The 19,733-nt window shown below is 37.9% G+C and overlaps 1 protein-coding gene across 43 annotated transcripts in view; it reads right to left on the reverse strand.

Moving 5' to 3' along the window:
* LOC5573626 (Down syndrome cell adhesion molecule-like protein Dscam2) overlaps positions 1 to 19,733 on the reverse strand; it is a 302,956-nt gene that overhangs the window by 244,725 nt on the left and 38,498 nt on the right. The gene's annotated exons all lie outside the window — the stretch shown is intronic.

The raw sequence follows: 19,733 nt of genomic DNA on the forward strand, positions 1-19,733 counted from the left end.
GACTGATTTGGAAGAAGTGAGAACTATTATTAAAAATCGAAAATATGGAAGCCCCTAGCGATGATGAAATTTTCTACAACCTTATCGAGGAAACTTCAAGAGAGTAGCTTATCATTCTTGGTTGATATATTTAACAAATTTCTCTATCAGTAAACTTTTCGAAAAGGTAATTTTGAACAGAATGATAGTCCACGTCAACAAAAAATCATGTTTTGCCAATGAACAGTTCGGATTCCGACATGGACATTCGACCCCTCATCAGCTTTTACGTGTAACAAATTTGATTCTTCCAACAAATCGGAAGGCTATTCTACTGGTCTTGCCCTTCTAGACGTATAAAAAGCATTCGACCGTGTTTGGCATGAAGGCTCGATGGTAAAATTAAAGAACTTTAATTTTCCAATATAGATTGTTAGATTGTCCAAAGTTATCTATCAAATCGTACACTTCAGGTTAATTGTCAGAACTCCAAATCTGAAATACTTCCTCTAAGGCAGCATTTTGGGACCACTATTATTCAATATAAAATCCCAGAGTTGTCTGTCTGTCAAGTTTCACCGAAATGTTCATTTAGCGCCTTGAGCACTACAACAGCAGAAAATTCGAGAATTTCGATTTATTTTGCTCTCTAATTCGTAGGATGTTCTGGAACTGTTGATATGGGGCTGTCCATTAATTACGTAAGGGTTTATGGGGGGAGGGGGGGGGTCTGAGATTTCTTACGCGCCATACAATTAATTTTTAATTTTCATACAAAAAATCTTACCATGGGGGGAGGGGGGGTTGAAAAACCACGAAAATTGTCTTACGTAATTAATGGATCGCCCCTATGTTTAAAGCAGTAAACACACTACGACGGCATTTAAGGCTTTAATAATTCGAGATTGAAACCTTACAACAGCTTAGAGGCAACAGACTCATAAAAGCATAGCTATAGCATAAATTTAGGCGATTTTCTTAGAAAGGTCGTAAGGTACACCGTGACAAATTGCCCCACCAAGATGAAATGAAAAGTTTTGAATTTTAATTTGCAAAGTACAAAGCTTATTTAGTAAAGTTGTTTTTTAACTTTCAAATTTTGTTCGAACGTGGCTGACTTACCTGAGTTACCTCAGGGATGTCAAAAATCTTTGTTTGAGGATGACACAGGCATCTCCGCCAAAGGATGAAGCCTACGTGTCATCTGTAGTAGATTGCAAAAAAGTTTCTTCATACTTGCAAAACTGGAGGATTTAATGGATATTTATGGGTGTTTAATGAAATGGGTTACAATAATTACTGCATAATTACAATGGACGTACAGAAAGAAATATATTTGTCATACATATATTTTACCTAGATGTTGAAAAACGCTGAAAACGTAAAAACAATATATATTTAGCTAAGTATGCCTATGTGACCTGTTTTCCGGATAGAAGCGCATTTTCCGATGATTTGAGCTATGCCATAAGATTGTGTAATGCACCGTAAAACCAGCATATACTTCATCAGAAGATAACATATCCAAACCTGTGACAGTGACAATTATTCAAATTGCATACACCTCTGCATATCTCAAACATCACTCTGCTAGACTCGTTCGATGCCACCTACGCATGCCGGGGAGATAAGAATAAAAATCGTTCAAAAACACACAACTCCGAAAAAAACGAAACCGGAATCCGTTCATTATTATCAAGCGCGTTTGCAAGCAAGCAACATACAAACAAAACAAACTTCCATCCTCCCAAACAACAGGTTTGTTTACAAACAAACATATAACCGGCACTCGATGGGGAGGCGGCGCACAATGGGATCATTTCAGAAAATCAAGATGACCAAAACCTTTAAGGGATCTTGGAGAGCGTTATACCGCGTCGGTTTCTTCAGGGAATATTTTAGAATGTTTTTCTACATCGTTGTACCAAATTGTTTTGAGCGCTAAAAGCTAAACTCAAGAAGAAAAAAAAATTCTGAGTATCATTAGCAAATTTGTGTAAGTAACTTAGGAGTTCAGACTATGTAAAAAATGGTCCATAATAGTGTTTATTATGTTAATTATTCTCACTAAAAAGTTTATAAAACGAAGTTCTAATTTGAAATGAGATGTTTCCACCTCTTACGTTGAAATTTTAGGTTGTTTTTTTTTTTTAATTTATTTGTTTAGGTTTGACAGTAATTGATCCATAACTGTAGGGTGATGCACAAAAATATAAAAAGAACAATCCTAAAAAATCGAAAAACATTGTTTGCTTTTGTTTACATAGTTTGGAACTAACAAGAACATTTTCTCTAAAGGCACGCACAACAACTCCATCTACTTAAGACCCCTTAGAGGTTTTGCCCGCTTTTTTTTCCTAAATAGTCCCATTGTGGCGTCGCGAATATGGGTGGGCGGCGATGGCAAATGCAATGCGCTTTCTATTAAATAGGTGATTCGGATTTGATTTGATGTACGCGTAGAACAATGCTTTTGGGTTCGGTTTATATTTTCGTTCCGGCTCCCCCACAGCTAACAACTCAATGAACTGGCAACGTGCACGACGACGGCGATGATGCACGAAATCGTAACCAAAACACCACCAGACTGTATGCTGTTAAATATAGATATACGGTGGATGGTGACCCATGCTTGAATTACAAGCAAGCGGATATCGTGTGGAGTGGACGTGGACGTCGACGTCGCCGTAGAACTCGTCTGCACGTGGGCAGACGACAACACACTAACGACTAACCGAACCATGCTTTCCGCGCTCAGCTGCGTAACCGTTTGTTGTATTTAGCTAGTTGGCTGGATCAGTTTCGGAGATGAATGGGAGGGTGGTGGCTGCGATGGAACGAACGACCGATATCAACGAGGAGATGTGTAGGTAGGACTTGTCGAATGTGGGTCTCCTTGCAACAACTGCGGTGCACTGGTAGTTGTGGTGTTGTGAACGAACGCGAACCATATGACACCTGTTGAATCTGTTCCTTTCGGAATCGGTTGGATTTTACGAAGTTGGGTCCTGGTCGGGATGTTGTATTTGTGTCGCCATGGCAATGTTATGTTTTGTTGAATGGAGATGAATATCGGTGAAATTCACCTCAAGAGTTCATTTTCGTTTTAACCCTAACAACAAATAATGTTACTATCTACAGTGGTGACACAATTATGAATCATCAATTACCAATATTAATTACACACTTTCAGGGTAATTCAAAATTCTAAGAAGCTTGAAAATCCAGCCTCTTTGTTTTGCTTTATTAACGTGAATTTAAACAAAAAAAATCCAGCCTCTCTTATCGTCCTTACAATCCATACGATAAAATAGTTTTTTAATGAAATTTTCAGCTATTTCGGAGGTGATTTAAAGGGTAGGCCAAAGACGATATAGGTTTATATGGAAATTACTATGGAGATATTTGAAAAATAAGTTCCAAACACTTAAGTTTTCTAACATAAGTAACACGAATGAGTGAATACTCATTCTTAAAACTTTCATAAAGAGACCATACCAATCTGACGAACGGAGAAGAGATATTTATGAATTTGTTTGCTATTGTTATCTCTATACTGTCTATGTTCGCAATTGACAATTTCAGCATTCTAATTATAGTTATATAGTATATATGTATGCATTATTCAGCGTATGAATGCAAGTAATATGATTTTATCTATAGGGCTATCCCACATCTAGATATCTGCAAGAAAAAAATAAAGCATTCGTTAGTTTTCGTTCAAATAACAAATAAACGCAGAAAACGTCAGGGGCAATATATGAGATATAGCCCTGCAAACTTCAGCAAAAATCCCAAACAAAATTAGGTTAAAAGAGAATATGTTTCTTAAGCAACTTCCTTTATTAAGATTTGAAGAATGAGATTCACTGTGAGATGACAAGTTTGTACTTACATTACAGAACTATCGTGTTTGGATTTTTTTTAATTTATCAATAGCAATTTTCATTTAAACCTACATCGTCTTTGGGCCACCTTTAAATCACTAACAAAAAAGCTGAACATTTCACGAAACACTATTTTTATCGTAAAAATTGCCAACTTTAATATTTTTAGAATGCTGAACCGCCCCAAAAATACTATACAGTATCACTCGAAAATGTAAGCTTAGGAAAAAATCAACCACTCCATTTTCTGCACAAATTATTAAAAAACGTTTCTGCTTTTAGAATCTGTTTCGGTTTTGATCATTGGTCATCTGGAACCGGAGAGTTTCCGATATTACCTGGAGAATCGACGCGCAGCTACAACCTACGTAAATATCTCAGGCTACAGAATTTTCCGAGTAGCAGAATATCTATAGTGTGGTTAGCTCATACGGTGAATTTCACCGTAATCTCAACAGCTGAACAGTTCGGTGAAATAAAACACCGTAATTCCGTCTAAATTTTACGGATTCCGGTGATTTTTCACGGAATACTGTAAAAATTTACCGTACTCCGTTTATTTATTTCACCGAACTGTTCAGCTGTTGAGATTTTACAGGAATCCGTAAAATAATTTAAGTGTGTAGGTTTCAAGTAGTTGAATTTTTATTGCAAATACCTCCATAATGATTTGCTAAATGTAATGAAATTAGTTACGTCATTTTAACCCGTATAGGCCTGAGTGAGAGCAAAAATTCTAAAACCCTCACCGCTCAGCGAATTCTTAATGGATTCAAATGATTTAGGCAAGGTAGGCAAATTTCAAGTCACAGATAATTTCCGGAATCGGCTAAAATGTGGCCACTACATGACGGAATTTTAAGAAAATTGCATCAGTATAAAGCTTTTGAAAAACGATTGAATTGGATAACAATGAGTTTTGCATTCGATTAATCCTACAAAAGACCATTTTCGGGTTCCGGGACGCCTCAAACTTATGATAAAGTGGCCAATTTGTATCTGAACATCTTTGCCAAGCCTATAGGAACGCATTTTAGTGCACAATTATGTTTGATTACTACTTTTCGAGAATTGAAACGGTTTAGTATCCAACAAATCTACAGCCGCTTCTTCCGGACATTACGTCCGAATGGCCATATCCGAAATATTTTAAACGGTGCAATACTCTTTATTTATAATGTTGAATATCAGATCCTAATGATTTATGCAAATTAAAATGATTGTCAATGCAAATAAATAAAGGTTACTTGGCATGACCCAAAAAATAGCCCTTTTTTACCCGACTTGACCCAGTGACCTACCGGAATAATTCCGGCCACAGGAATATTTCCGTGTTCTTCTGGCCACTTCCTGAAAGGGGCTGTCCATAAATGACGTAGCATTTTTTCACTGATTTTTTAAACCCCCCTCCCCCCTCGTAGCATTTCGTCACAAATGCTGGTACTCCCCCCTGGAAAATACGTAGCATATCGAGCACCCCCCCCCCCTATATTTTTTTATTTGTTTTCCTTAGTGACTGGGTTGAAACAAAAAATTGGAATTCAGAAGTTCAAAACAAAGTTTGACATTAATTACTGACTGAAATGAAAGGATAATCTATTCTAACAGTTTGATATACAGTAGCGCTCAAAAGTAATTTGAAAAAATTTTAAATAAACATTTTCCTTGGTTTTGGTTTCCAGTTCCTTATAGACTAAATTATATTACTATTGCTGTTCTTACCATAAAAAAACAAGTTTACTATAAAAAATGTGAAAAAAAATTGATTTGATTGATGAAGCTCGTTACTGCTGAGTCCAATATATTTTATAATATATTGAACAAAAATTTCGTTATATTAGATGATTGTTTTTTTTTTAATTATTCGTTGTTAGGAAATAGATTTCAATAAAGATGATCATGAAAATATATAAATTTGAAATGAATCATCGTTAATATTATCCAATTTCAAATCATTTTAGCAAACAGTGGCCAGATACATAAAAGATTACACTTGAAATATTTGGAATGTTTAGAAAATTTAAGCGATTATTATACAAATACAATAATCTCTATTAATATTTCAGTTGATTTTTATTATTGTTTCCATACTGAAATAATCTTACACAACCTATAATGAAACCGTTGAATAACAAAAATTCTTCAAATTACCGAGTTATTAACAAAATTTAATGATAGGGCAATTTTGTTAACACTCGAATCTATTATCCTCATTAATATTCCAAAAAAGAGCATTGATATATCAAAACAAATGATGAGTTGATTGGGTGGAGATCTCCTGCAACATTGAAGGAATAATTCACGGAATAAATATCTTGCTTTAAATGTAATATTTGCCACGAAGAGCATATTGTATTTTCTCGAATAAATAAAGCCCCAACAGATAATATGGATAAAACTAAAACGGCTGACTTTATGTCATGTTAACAAATGGCAAAAAATATGTACTCCAAGTAGTTAGAGCAATGATTTTTATTCAATTCATTAAACTTATTTTGTTTATTTATAAATTTATTAATTTGGACGCGAATATAATATAATATGCACATAATTATTTAAAGCTTCAAAACATTTGTTTGATTGCATTTATCAAGAAAATCTAAAGTTTCATAGATATTTTTTCAATTTTGTCATATGAATGTTTTGAAGCTTAATCATAATTTCATAACCCAAGTTTATAAGTAAAAAAAAAGAAGTTTTATAAAAAATAATTGTAATTGTGATTCAAAATGCTACGTCCACTAGCTAGGACCCCACCCTCCCCCTCGTCACACTTCGTCACGAATTCGTGAAGACCCCCCTCCCCCCTAAAAAGCTACGTCATTTATGGACGACCCCAAACTAGATATGTGGGCCAGTAAAATGACAAAAAATCATTTGAATCCTTTGAGAATTCGCTGAGCGGTGAGGGTTTCAGTATTTTTGCTTTGACTCAGGCCTATGCGGGTTAAGTAGATATTATTAAAATATTTCTATTGTAACACAATGTTATATTTATCTTATACTGAACCCCATTTCACATCCCGCATGAATCATCACTTGATGAGAAAAAAAAAAGTTCATTTTTTGCGCAGAAATTTTCACTGCGCAATACTAGGCAGTCCCATTTTCGCGGGAAATCTCTTCGCAAGGGATTTTACCCATCACAAAATACTACCAAACCAATGATCCCTTGAAAAAAAAAACGAACAATATCATACAAAAGCTATCGCGTTTTTTGTCGACCCTTTCGACCATGAATGAATTGAATATGAACGTGTATTTTGGTTTCGATTTCGCCACTGTACCGAACTTGAATGGCAATCATCACATACGGTCCGCGTCTCACCACTCCACCCAAGTTGATTGATATTGTATTTGCGGCTCGTTTTGCGGTTGGTCATCATAACCGTGAACTTGTCGGGTCTTGTATGTGCTCACTATCCTGACTGAGGACGACTGACGCCGGCATTCTTTCTATCAGATGTACGTGCCGATGTCACATTTTATTCGTGAATTCAAGCATTACTTGCGCCCATCATAAGACCCATAATCTTAAGCCGTTAATCTGTGACTCAACGGAAATAATGGCAAGGAGAAACAATACCAGATGGGTCCCGGGTATAAGGCAAACAGAACACACACATTTGGCATTCAACCACCGTTGCGAATGTGAGATATATAACCGCCGTTTCTCAAAATTTCACTCAACCTCGTAAACAAATCTTCCCACAAACAAGAAGGGGGAACACCATTCGGCGAATTGGACTACCGGGTTGGTATAGGGACGTTGATGCTCATTCAGAGCGACGAACGTAATTGATGTGCCACATGTTTGCCAAATGGTGATGATCCTGAATGTAAGGCGCTATGTACGAAAACTGTACATCGAGGACTATACTGATTCTTTGCACCAAACGGGAGCAGAGCAGTAGCATCAATTTGGCTTTTGTTTTATTCAGTAAATTACGAAATAGACCTGTGATGGATGCAATTTGTAGATTGAAGTCGATTCAATAAACGCAACGGGGCTATTCTTAGACGCTTCGGATTGCATGACGTCTGTGTAGTTTAGTGTTCTGTTTGTGCGATATTTATCGAACTGATATGAATTTTGGAATCAATCAAAACACGCCCCAAATCGTAACGAATGTTCAACTCCCCCTAACATAGTAAACCTGAATTTAGAAAAGTTCTCAATGATCAATTCAAAGTGATCTCATGAAAAACCTTTTCGTAATGCACAACTAGGGTTGTCATGTCTATTACGGCTTAAACAAGCCGACGGTGTTTTGAAAAAAACTGATGGTCGTAGACACAAAAGTCAATTTTGACAAATTGAGATGTAAAATTGTGAAATATAATAGAATCGTTCTGATGGGCTTCGATCCCACGACTCCCAATACGCTAGACTGGGCGCGTTAACCAACTGCGCCACAGAACGGGTAACGATTCTGCAGCGCAATCGGCTAACCTGAAACCAAAATCCGTCACGACCCCATATTCTCCTTCACAACCCGCACATCTCCTTCGGCCGATTGCGCTGTAGAATCGTTACCCGTTCTCCTTATAGCACCACAATCAAAAACGTTACAATTCTTCAAATAGAGTCAAAAAGAACTAAAAGTAATATCTACATTAAATATAATGGATATCTTTAATGTTGATTTATCTACTCACGATTTTTTAGCCTCAACTATTTCTCAAGCTCCAATAAAGAAGTAGAACAGCGATTTTCTGGCAATTTGCCATCTAACAGAGTTTTTTTTTTCAAAAGTTTTACTAGAATTGTAATAAACTTGCTTTTTATCAAATAAAGAAAATAATTCACAAACTCACTTTCAAATTTTGGAAAGTAAGAAAATGTGTATAGTTTACATTGTATACCTTCAGTGCCTTTCTATTTCATTTAATCTATTTCTTTAATCTGTTTCTCTCCGATCTCTCGTATTACGCGCTACATGACAATTCATTGTCGGCTATCATTCGTCGGCCTTTTTCCGAGGGGTGTTCGATCCTAGGGTAATCGTTCGGGATCGGTGCGAAAAACCGTAACAGTTACCCGACCCGTATGGCTGGTCCGTTATCGCCGGTTCGGCTTTACTCACTGCTACATCCAACTTCGCTAGCTTAGCAACCGGTCGATGAACCATAACATCCGCAGTCTGCACTATTGCTTCTCGTATTCGTCCATCACGCCCTACTGAGATCTTGGCTACACGTCCTCGTATCCATCCATGGCGTATCTTCTCCTCAACTATAACGACCAAGTCCTCGACTTTGATTGGCTTAACCTCCTGAAACCACTTCGTCCGACGTACGACGGTCGGAAGGTATTCTCGTATCCATCGACGCCGAAATTCATCGCCATCGTTCTGCACAGGTTCCAGTCGTTCCTGCAATCTTGTTTCGGGTCTGTTAACTTCCGTGGAGTCTGCGCCACGCCATTCGAACTTAGCAGTAAGAAGTGGTGCGGTGCGAGAGCTTCTTGTTGCGCCTTCTCCAGAGGGATACATGTAAACGGCCTGAAATTAACTACACTCTCAGCCTCTATCAGTACTGTTGCCAACGTCTCCTCATTCGGTGTTCGCGGCAAGTGCGGTTTTCACTGACAGTACCAAACGCTCCCACGCCCGCCCATATGCGGTGCACCTGGCGGGTTGAATACCCACTTTGTATTTGCATTGGTGAATGTTTCGGCCAGCAGGTGGTTGATTCTGCCCATTTCCTGCTTCTATACGTAACTCGATACCACGTGCCGCTATCACTGCGGATCTAAACTGGTGCTCCTCGGCGTTCATTAAAGCGCCTGATAGACATCTTGCACGACTATTATAGCGTATGGACAACCTCCAGATGAACTGCTCGAGTGGTCATAAAAGTGAACAATCCGACCCACCCGTTTGACGGTGGTGTGATTTACTCTGATGCTGATTGGGGCCATTCATGGAATCGCTGGAGCTGACTTCTTCACTGTGCACATATTATACTTTCTAGCTACCTTGTGGATAAACGATCTGAGCAGGGAGATGTGGAAGCGCTGGCCTATCTCGTTTACGACTGTTTCTCCGTTGGCATGCAGATAATTCTGGTGGAACCATTCAACCAGTAGCTGTGTATCTCGGTGTTCTTTGGGAGAATGATGGGAAACCTCGTGTCATACGGAACATACGTTGCGGCAGCTATTCTACTATCTGATCGAATGACTCCCGATTCATCCATGAACGACGACAGCTAACGGATTAAGCTAGTTTTCTCTAGAGTCTATGAATGGAGAGTTGCGCGAAGACTAAAACCAAGTCTACCTATTGAACTGTCAACTCGTCTACCTATCGAGCAAAATAAACAAACACGTTTTGGAGCGAGAGAAGTATTGTTATCGTGACGAAAGTAAAAAAAATATTTTTAATGTACATTTCAAAATGCGGTGTTATACGATGATGTAACGAAATGATAGCTCTTTAGAGCCTATCATTTGTGAATGAACCCCCTTCTCATTACATGTAATGTAACGGTGATGTAAGTAACCTCCCTCCAACAGTATTTGGACTATTCAGTTGCTCACCGCGAGGAAACCGAAAAAAGTTCATGTTTTTGAGTACATGCCCGACCAACCAGTCTTCATAATTCTTTATAGATCTTTGACCAACGATGACGATCGCTAACGGTTCAAAACGAATCTATATCGATCGCTATCGAAAATCACTGACTGGTTGACCGGGTGCTGTTTCCCGTATACGTTGTTGTAATTCTTCACTAAACAATCATTGTGATTACTTTTCAATTACGATACCTGAGATCAATTTAAATTTTGTTCTTCTTCGACACTTTGGAAACAAACATTCGAGCTGAGAGTGAAGTGAGCATTTGAGTGAAGTCACTGGAAAGCGCGTACAGTAAAATAGGTTGCCAGAATAATTAAATGTTTTGCAATTGAGGAACATGTTGCCAGTTCTCTTTGCGTAACTCTCCATTCATAGACTCTGTTTTTTTCAGCCGCACCTCTTGATTTGTACGCTCGTCCCTAGCACTAAAACGAGCCGTCACATCATCCGAGTACATTTCGCTTTGAATCCAGCGGAATATTGTGGCTTCAGCGTTACTTAGCTCTACTTGCGTAAGCAATCCTTCCATAAGTTGTTTTTGTTCGTAGCACGCCGCAAATTCTGCACATAACGATGAATGTACGCTACTGATCACTACAATCGCATCCGCTTTGAGAATCTATTCCATTTAACAAGTTGTGGCGCTAATGTTTCGCAGTGTACCATAGACGACCTCAGCACATAACATAAGTGGAACTCGAGCTCAAAAAGTGGTATCCACTTTTCTACTAGCATGCTGGTATAAGGACATCGAAATGTCAAAAGAGTTATACCACCAATACATCAATCGCCGTTGTATTGAAATGAACCAAAGATAACATGTATCCAGAGTGGCAACGAAGGGAATGGAAATAACTTTTTTGATACAACTTTATATCAATCAACAGTTTATTCATCATAAAAGAGTATTATACAATAAATTCCTTATTCTACAAATAATGAGTTCGTTAGCAACTTTCAACATTAGATCGATTTTTTAAGTATCTTTACAATATAGTGATGATGTTATATCATATTGATTTTTCATTTAGAGGAAAACAATCTTTTCAGATAAAAAACCTCTTACTTGAAACAATTAAAAACTTAAAAGCTAGGACCCTAACACTAATTACATAAAGCACGCAACATATCAAAAGAAGAACTTTCACATTTCTGATAATAGTTTGATCTAATTCTATTGCAGTACTGATCTACGGTTTCTATATGACTAATGTCATGTAATTCGCTGGTGCTAAACCAAGGAGTTAATATATGAACCATTTTTAAACATTTGTTTTGAAAAACTTGTAGCTTTTTCCTATGAGACATGGCACACTCGGACCATACTGGCGAAGCGTAGGCTAGAGTTGATCTAAATACAGTTTTGTACAGCAAAATCTTATTTCGAGTATTTAGTTTTGATTTTCGATTAATAAAAGGATACATAATTCTAATCAATTTCTCACATCTCTCAAGTATATACTGAGAATGTTTTTGAAACGTAAGTTTTTTTATCTAAAATTAAACCTAGATACTTCGCTTCATCTTTCCACGGTATATCAAATCCATTCAAATTCAGACATCTATTAGGAAGTTTTCTTGGACTTCTGAACCTTGTAAAGAAAACAGCTTCGGTTTTATTTTCATTGACGTTAATTTTCCATTTTTTGCAATAATTGGAATACTGGACTAGACTCGCATTGAGATTGATAATCACCTCAACTGGATCGCTAGATGACGATGTTATGGCTACATCATCAGCAAATTGATATCGTACACATCTTCCAAAATCTGGAATATCATGTGTGTAGACGTTATACAACACGGGAGATAAAACGCTGCCTTGAGGGACACCAGCAGGAACGGTTTGTAACTGAGAGGTTTCGGAACCTATCGTTACTACAAAGTCACGATCTGATATGTAGGAATGAATTAATTTTACCAGATAAGTAGGGAAATTCAAATTGATCATTTTGAAAATCAAACCTTTGTGCCAAACCGTATCGAATGCTTTTTCATTGTCTAACAGAACTAGTCCAGTAGACTTCTTGATTTCGCGGTTGTTTTTTATATTCCTAGTTAGTCGATGCAATTGGTGAACTGTAGAATGCTCAGTCCTGAATCCGAACTGAGTTTCTGAAATTATATTGTTTTCTTAGATATGTTGATTGATTCGGTTTAGTAAAACTTTCTCGAAGATTTTACTTAAACTGCTCAATAGACTAATAGGACGGTAGTTTCGCGGGTCAGATTGGTCTTTATTTGGCTTCGGAATTGCTATAACCTTAGCATGTTTCCATGCCAAGGGGAAGTAGTTCAGTTTTATGCACGAATTGAAAATAAATGTCAAAAGTACGAGAGCTTTTCTCGGTAATCTTTTCAAACACCGATTATTTATTTGGTCAAAGCCTGGAGATTTGTTGTTTTTCAACTTTTTTAGAAAGTGTAATATTTCCTTCGGTTTGACTAGCCTCCGAGTATCAAGATCAACTTGTTCGTGGTTTGCAAGAAAATTATCAACTGATGAATTAACTTCGAATTCGATGGGACTTTGATCATGAAAGGTAGTGAGATGTGCTCTGGCAACAACTTTATAATAGGATTTACGCCACTCATATCCGAGAAAATTGAGTCAATGTATAAGGTATTTATGTTATTTTTAGAATATTGTATTTTTTAGGTGGACGAATGGAAGGAGTTTTGGAAGGCAAAAGCTTTTTAACGTTATGAAATAGGAAGTATTTTAATAGAAAATAATATTTTCTAAAAGATCACATTCTGTGGTTATGAAACATGAATATTGGAGAGTATGACATAAAACAATTACATTTTATGAAAAAAATAATTTTGTTTTATCTTCAGGCTTTGCTTCCCAACGTTGTCGAACATCCCCCGATCCTTATGTCTGCAATCTTTGCAGCAACTGGTCTACTGCTCGAATCATATGGTTTTTGTTTACCATTTGCAATGACAGTTCGATGTCTTCTATACTAGATATACCACTTGCAAGCAGCTGGAAGTGGGTATAACAACTCGCTTTCACTTCTAAGTTCCACATATGTTATGTGACCTCAGCTTTTCATCCATCATCTGATTGGCAGTCAGCACTTTAGTTATTCACTGTTCTTCCGGCAGATACAAGTCTTCCTGTCCGCGAAACCAACGATTATTGTTAGACAAACAGAAACCCTTTCCCCACTTGGTCGCCTCTTCTGTTACGTTGTTTTTTGTAGATATCCAACGCCATTGTTCGGTTTTCGACTTTGACAGGATCTCTCCCATACTGCATGCGCCAAACTGCCGGTAGTTGCGATGATCCGAATTCATCCAGGCGAGTACCGTCTTTGAGTCACTCCAATAGAATACTTTATCGAACTTTGGCGAGTGCCCGTCGAGTATGGTATTGGCCAAGCGCACGCTGATAACCGCGGTCATTAGCTCCAGCCGTGGAATAGACTGTGCCAAGCGGTGTCACCTTTGACTTTCCGCCAGTGCTACTTGAATCCTGTCGGGGAACGGAGCACGCAAATATCCAACGCACGCGTAGCCTTCCTCGCTTGCGTACGAAGATGTGCAGCTGCAATGAACCGATGTATTTTATCGAACGTTGGTGGAAGCAGCAATGCGGAATGCTGATTTGATCCATATATTTAGCGAAACAAATGTATCCACCGCTTCCACTTTCCTAGCAGAATCGGCTGATTCCATTCTATTTTCGCCCGCCACAAATTCTGTATCAGAATCTTGCGGTGTATGAGAAAGAAATTCTATAGTTCAGCCGGATCGAATGGACTCATGAGTCCTCGTCAAGCATGGGAAACACTCACTCAGTTATTGCGTTTCCATCGCTCGCTTTCACGCACAGTTGGGAGCGAGACTGCCGTTTCTTCGACCAAGCCGAACGTTTCAATTTCCAGTGCCCATTCCGCTTCTTCGGCGAGCACTAAGCGAAACAAAAAAACGGCAACCGAAGGCAACCGAATGATTGTTTACATTCTGATTCCGTTCGAGTGGCATTCGGGTTTGAGTGCTGATGAGCGTTCACTGGCTGGCAATACACACCACGGAATGATTCAGTGAGTGGAAATCCGCTCAATCAGTTCAATGCATTCGGCAAATGGATGCTAAATGGGTTCACTCGTGCCTCGCAGATACAAGTGTATTGCTATTCCCTTCTCCTCGTGTTCCTTCTGGTTCTCGCTTTTACACAATCGATTCCGACGCTTTCATGCTACACTCTACCCAGTACGGTTCAGCTATCACTGAACATTCGGTAGCAACAGATGTCTTGCTATTTCTTATCGGTGGCGTTCGGGTGAGCGAATGAATTTTCCCATGCTTGCTCCTCATAGCGCTTGTCGTTTTGTTGGATGATCTGCTTCGCTGGGTTTCTTCGGTTTCCAATACATCCCGAGTACGAATTCAGTGGAACTATGTTTGTCCAGCTGTAAGCATTTCTCCGTGATAAGGTTTGGAGCTGGCTCGCCCTCCCCGATCCGTGCGAGAACATCTTTGGAGTTTGAAAGCCAGTTCCGCAGATTAAATCCTCCGAGTGAGTGAACATGTTTGACATCTTGGGCTAGTTTTACAGTTTTATCTTCTTCGTAGATTGTATGGGTACTACTTTACTTTTCTTTTCGGAATGAATCACTGCGACCAGGTTTTTTTTATATTTTGTGGTGTACTTGTGGCCTTTGTTAAGTGCATATCGTTTTACTCCATTACTATTGTAATGAAGTAGTCGTTTTTCTATCCAATTATCTATCATTATTATTTTACGAAAAGCCTCTCTAGATAAAGATACCGCTAACCTTTTGAAAAAAATATAAATGTCACCATTAAGCTCACAGTGGCAAGTTCGGCCAGGTTGAATGATACTGATTTTGATCATGCTTCAATACTCTTCCGTATCAAATTATTGCGTGTACTTGTTGTTTTTGAGCTGTGAACAGATTTCATGGAATCAGCAGTGGTGTAAATTTTCGCATCATGAAGCACCTCACGAGTGCAAACCAACGCAAAACAAGCATGACAGACTCGTGAAAAGGCATGGTGTGAATAAGTTCGCACCCGCCTGCTCTGGAGAACATACCAAAAGGAAACGTGAACATTTATTCGCGAGGAACCGAACAAGGTTTGATTTATTATGGTTTTGACAGACTAATTAATTGCATATCCATCAAATCGACAGTGATCTACCAGTTTATAATCAAAATCCCTGGAAAATCAGAAATTCCGTAGGGGAAATATCTTTTACTCAAAACGGAATTGACTCTGAACAGCTCCAAATACGTTCACGAAGCACTATAGCTTAGTTTACTCGCGAGCACGACATATACGAGTAAATCAACACTCTGTTTTATTTTTGTTCCGGTTCAGCAGACATGTTCGCTACTTTCCAGCACTGGGCATCAGACATTTTAATTTCTTACCATATTCTAGAAACATGGAGCTTATTTTAGAAGGTATGATGTCTAATTCAGAATCGTTTACCTTCTATGTATCGAAAGATAAGTACTAGAAATCGTAAAGATCTTGTCTTAAAACCAGCCTTAGATGCTGATTGGGTATTTTTTCTACTTTTACCTCCTCATCATCTAGCACGAATAGGGGATTCAGAAATGGAATAGTGAAAAGTGAAAAATGAAAAAGTGATTTATTTGATTTGTGTCCTCAGTACTGTTGGTTTTTGGCTGCCCTAAGTTCACCGAACCATCCGGAAGTGACAGGCAGCACATAAATTTAGAGAATCAATCCGGTGAGTTTGTTCCAGTATGATACTTTTTCTTTTGTGAGCCTTCCGGATCGTTTTTGTCCGCGTCGTGGAACTTCTGATCGTTTCTTGAACGGAAAATGTTATTTTCGGAGTTTGATAATTATGTTCAGATTGCGCATTCTGTCCGGGCGGGTGTTACGCAACTAACAATCGGTTGTGGATGCTTTTTAACCGTTCGATGACCCTGGAGGGATCGATTCTGCTTTTCGTATATTTTTGAGCAGAAAAACCGATTGTGTTATCCTAGGGTGTTTAGTTCGAACGCGCTTCCTTTCGTTTTTCGATTATCTAAAAATACAGTACCACCCAGTACAGTTTTTCAATGGGCACAGTACAGTTTTTCAATAGGCGTGATTTTTTTTTTTTACGCGTATCGTTATTTTATACAATCCGATGACCCTGGAGGGATCGGTCTTGGTTATTGAGCAAGAATATTACTGCACGATCGACAAGCATTTCGCGAAATACTATTTATACCAGGCCTGCCCAACCTTTTTGAACCGCGGACCAAATCGCAGAAACAATTTTGTGTCGCGGGCCACATTTCTAAACACACAAATATTTGCATGAAGTCTGACAAAATTTAGTAAATGAAGTTCACATAATCTGTCAAAAATCAGAGAATAAAGTAAATTTAATTTGAAGAAATCGAAAAAAAAGATAATTGCTGCAAAGCATTCTGCTGAATATTGTGAAAGTCCTTTACAAAAATTTAGGAACAATCTAATAATTCTGCTAGAATCCAACCTAGTGTTATTAGCATGACCCGGGATGGGCTGAAATCCTGATCAAGTTTTCACAATATCTTGGTCAGAAGTCCAGGATTTCACAAGAATCGTGCTTAGGACTCCTTCAAAATCTCACTCAATAGTCATTTTGAAATGCATTCTTGAAATCTTTGAGAATGCTAAAAAGTATTTCAAAAGAAATTTATTCAAAATTTTATTGCAAATGCATTAAGATTCTGGCAAAATATAACATAGCGAAATATTGTAATCTTGCCCAGAATATTTGAAAATTATGTTTTGAATGCGATGAAAATTCTAGCGAGAAGTCTACAGACTCTTAAACAAAATTCAGTGAGAATCTTGCCAATTTTATCCATGAAAGTCGTTTGCAGAGTTTTAAACAAATCCCGTTCAAAATTTCGTTAAAAGCCTGTTTTTTATAATCCTGTCAATAATTCGGTGTGAATTACACCAAAGTGTTGGTAAAATTTATTTCCAATAATCTGTGAGAATACTAGCCTTTAATTCAGTGAAATTATGTATCAAAATCTAGCCTTTTGTCCATAAGTTTTGTTCAGGCTGCATTTTTTTGTATGTTGATGGAAGTCATGGTAGAAACATTGTCCAAACACCCAGAGTTTGGGATTTAGAATTTGAATCGTTAATAAAATTAAGTATCTCAAAGATTCAATAAAAAAAAACAAAGCAGTTTAAATAATTACCATGCTAAATATAAGGCTGAAACTAAATTGAAAATTAAATAGTCTTGGTATGTTCTAACTTCGGATTGGTACAATAGTCAAAGGGCCAAATATGAGAAGAATCTTCGAACCCTCTGCGGGCCGCACAAAATAAGGTCGCGGGTCGGATGCGGGCCACGGGCCGTACGTTGGGCAGCCCTTATTTATACTATAAATAAGCTATTGTTTTCTCTTTTGATTGCCGGCATTCAAAAGATTAATTTGAATACGCTTAAACAACAAATATTTATGGTCTATCGCCAGCTTTCTAGGCGAATCCTGACAATATACCTTCCCCAACCTCCAACTCCGTAGCACTTATGAGGGTGTCGCTGAGTCGGTGGCCTCTCATTAAGTAAGTGCTACATCAACATTTCCTTCCCCTATCCCAAGTTACGGTAAAGATGGGCGTGGCCGGGAATAGCGATATTCATGCTTTTAGTATTTTTGTTTATGATTTGAACAAGGTATACTCCCCTGCCTTGTTCTTGAAAGTAGTCAGGATGAGATTATTAAAAAGAAACATGAATGTTGCTAGTATCCAATCTACGAAATATACCGTAACTACGCTAACGCTCATCATCTAGCACGAATAGGTATGTCTTAGTGGCTTGTTACTCTCTTATACTCTTCCGATCGGAACTTACAAGTAATAACAACAACAGCTACAACAAGAGTATAATATAACGCACCTCGAAAAGACGATCTATCCGTGTTACGGGTAAACACATCATTGGTTACTGAACTTCATAATCTTTTGGGGTTCAGGGCACACATCTGGGTTCACAGAGTTGGCACCGGTTACGGATTGAATTCTTTATGTTGTGTAAATGTTCACAAATTAAACTTGGTGATATTTCTATGTTTTATGAATATGACCATTTATCTACTATAGTATTTGTTATTGTAAATAATGTACATCTCCAAGATTTAAGCTTGTAGTAATTTGAAGGGCCTTGAGTGTTTCATATTCTTAGCATTTAGAACCAGTTGACCAATCTGCAGAACAGATAATGCAAGACTGTTGACGTTCTGCAATATTCATTTAACATTTTTTACGTGATATGCTGTGATGTAATTAAAAGAAATTTACTCAGTAGGTTATATATAGTTCCGAAGAAATTGAAGGAATGATATTACTGTTTGGATGGCATGCAGTATCCAATATCTTTGCAATATCCAATATATTTTGTAGAATCCACAGAAGACGAAATGACGAAATGTATTCCGATTTTTTTTTTTAATTGGGCAGCATATAGGTAGTTCAGAACATCTTAAGACCTGTGCAATTGTAGCAATGGCAATTGGTCAAAAGGCTAACTGTATTGAAACTTTGGCACATTTCAGATACTAAGACCGAAGGAATAGCGAAGGTTGGAGGGCTGCTACTCCACTGATTCTGAATTCTATAGCAAACAATAGTATTGGTGCGTATTGGCTATTGTAGATAGTGTAGATCTTGAAGCATATAGTGATTTGAAGGGCTTTGAATGTTTCTCACTCAAGATGTGTAACCTTCACTAGCATCTGAGCCGTCAATTGATTACGTAACGATTTATGGGGGGAGGAGGATTTGAGGTTTCTTACGCGCCATACAACTTATTTTTAATAATAATAATCATACGAAAACTCTTACTATGGGAGGAAGGAGGGTTGGAAAATCTTTTAAATTGTCTTACGTAATTAATGGACCACCCCTAGGTAGTCCTGAACACCTCGAGCCCTGTGCAATTGTACTAATGGTAATTGATCAAAAACTGTATTATAATATATATTTGGTACATTTCGGTAACCGAGGAAAAGTGGTTACTGCATGCTTATTTTTGTTCGGGGTCAAAAAGTCGCAAGCCAAAACGACTTCCTTCTTAACAAAAAGCTACGTCCTTTTGTGCTTTGAGTCTTCTGTATTGAATTCAGTATTATTTAGAATTGGTTAAATTACAGCTAATTTGTTGTTTTCAGTTTCATCGGTTCAACAAAACTCTTTCTTTTCCATTTATATGACCCGCATTAGACACACCCTTAACGACTTACAATATCTCATCGATCCACGTTCGTCC

Source organism: Aedes aegypti, chromosome 3 (assembly GCF_002204515.2).
Source record: "Aedes aegypti strain LVP_AGWG chromosome 3, AaegL5.0 Primary Assembly, whole genome shotgun sequence".
In the NCBI taxonomy this organism is placed as follows: domain Eukaryota; kingdom Metazoa; phylum Arthropoda; class Insecta; order Diptera; family Culicidae; genus Aedes; species Aedes aegypti.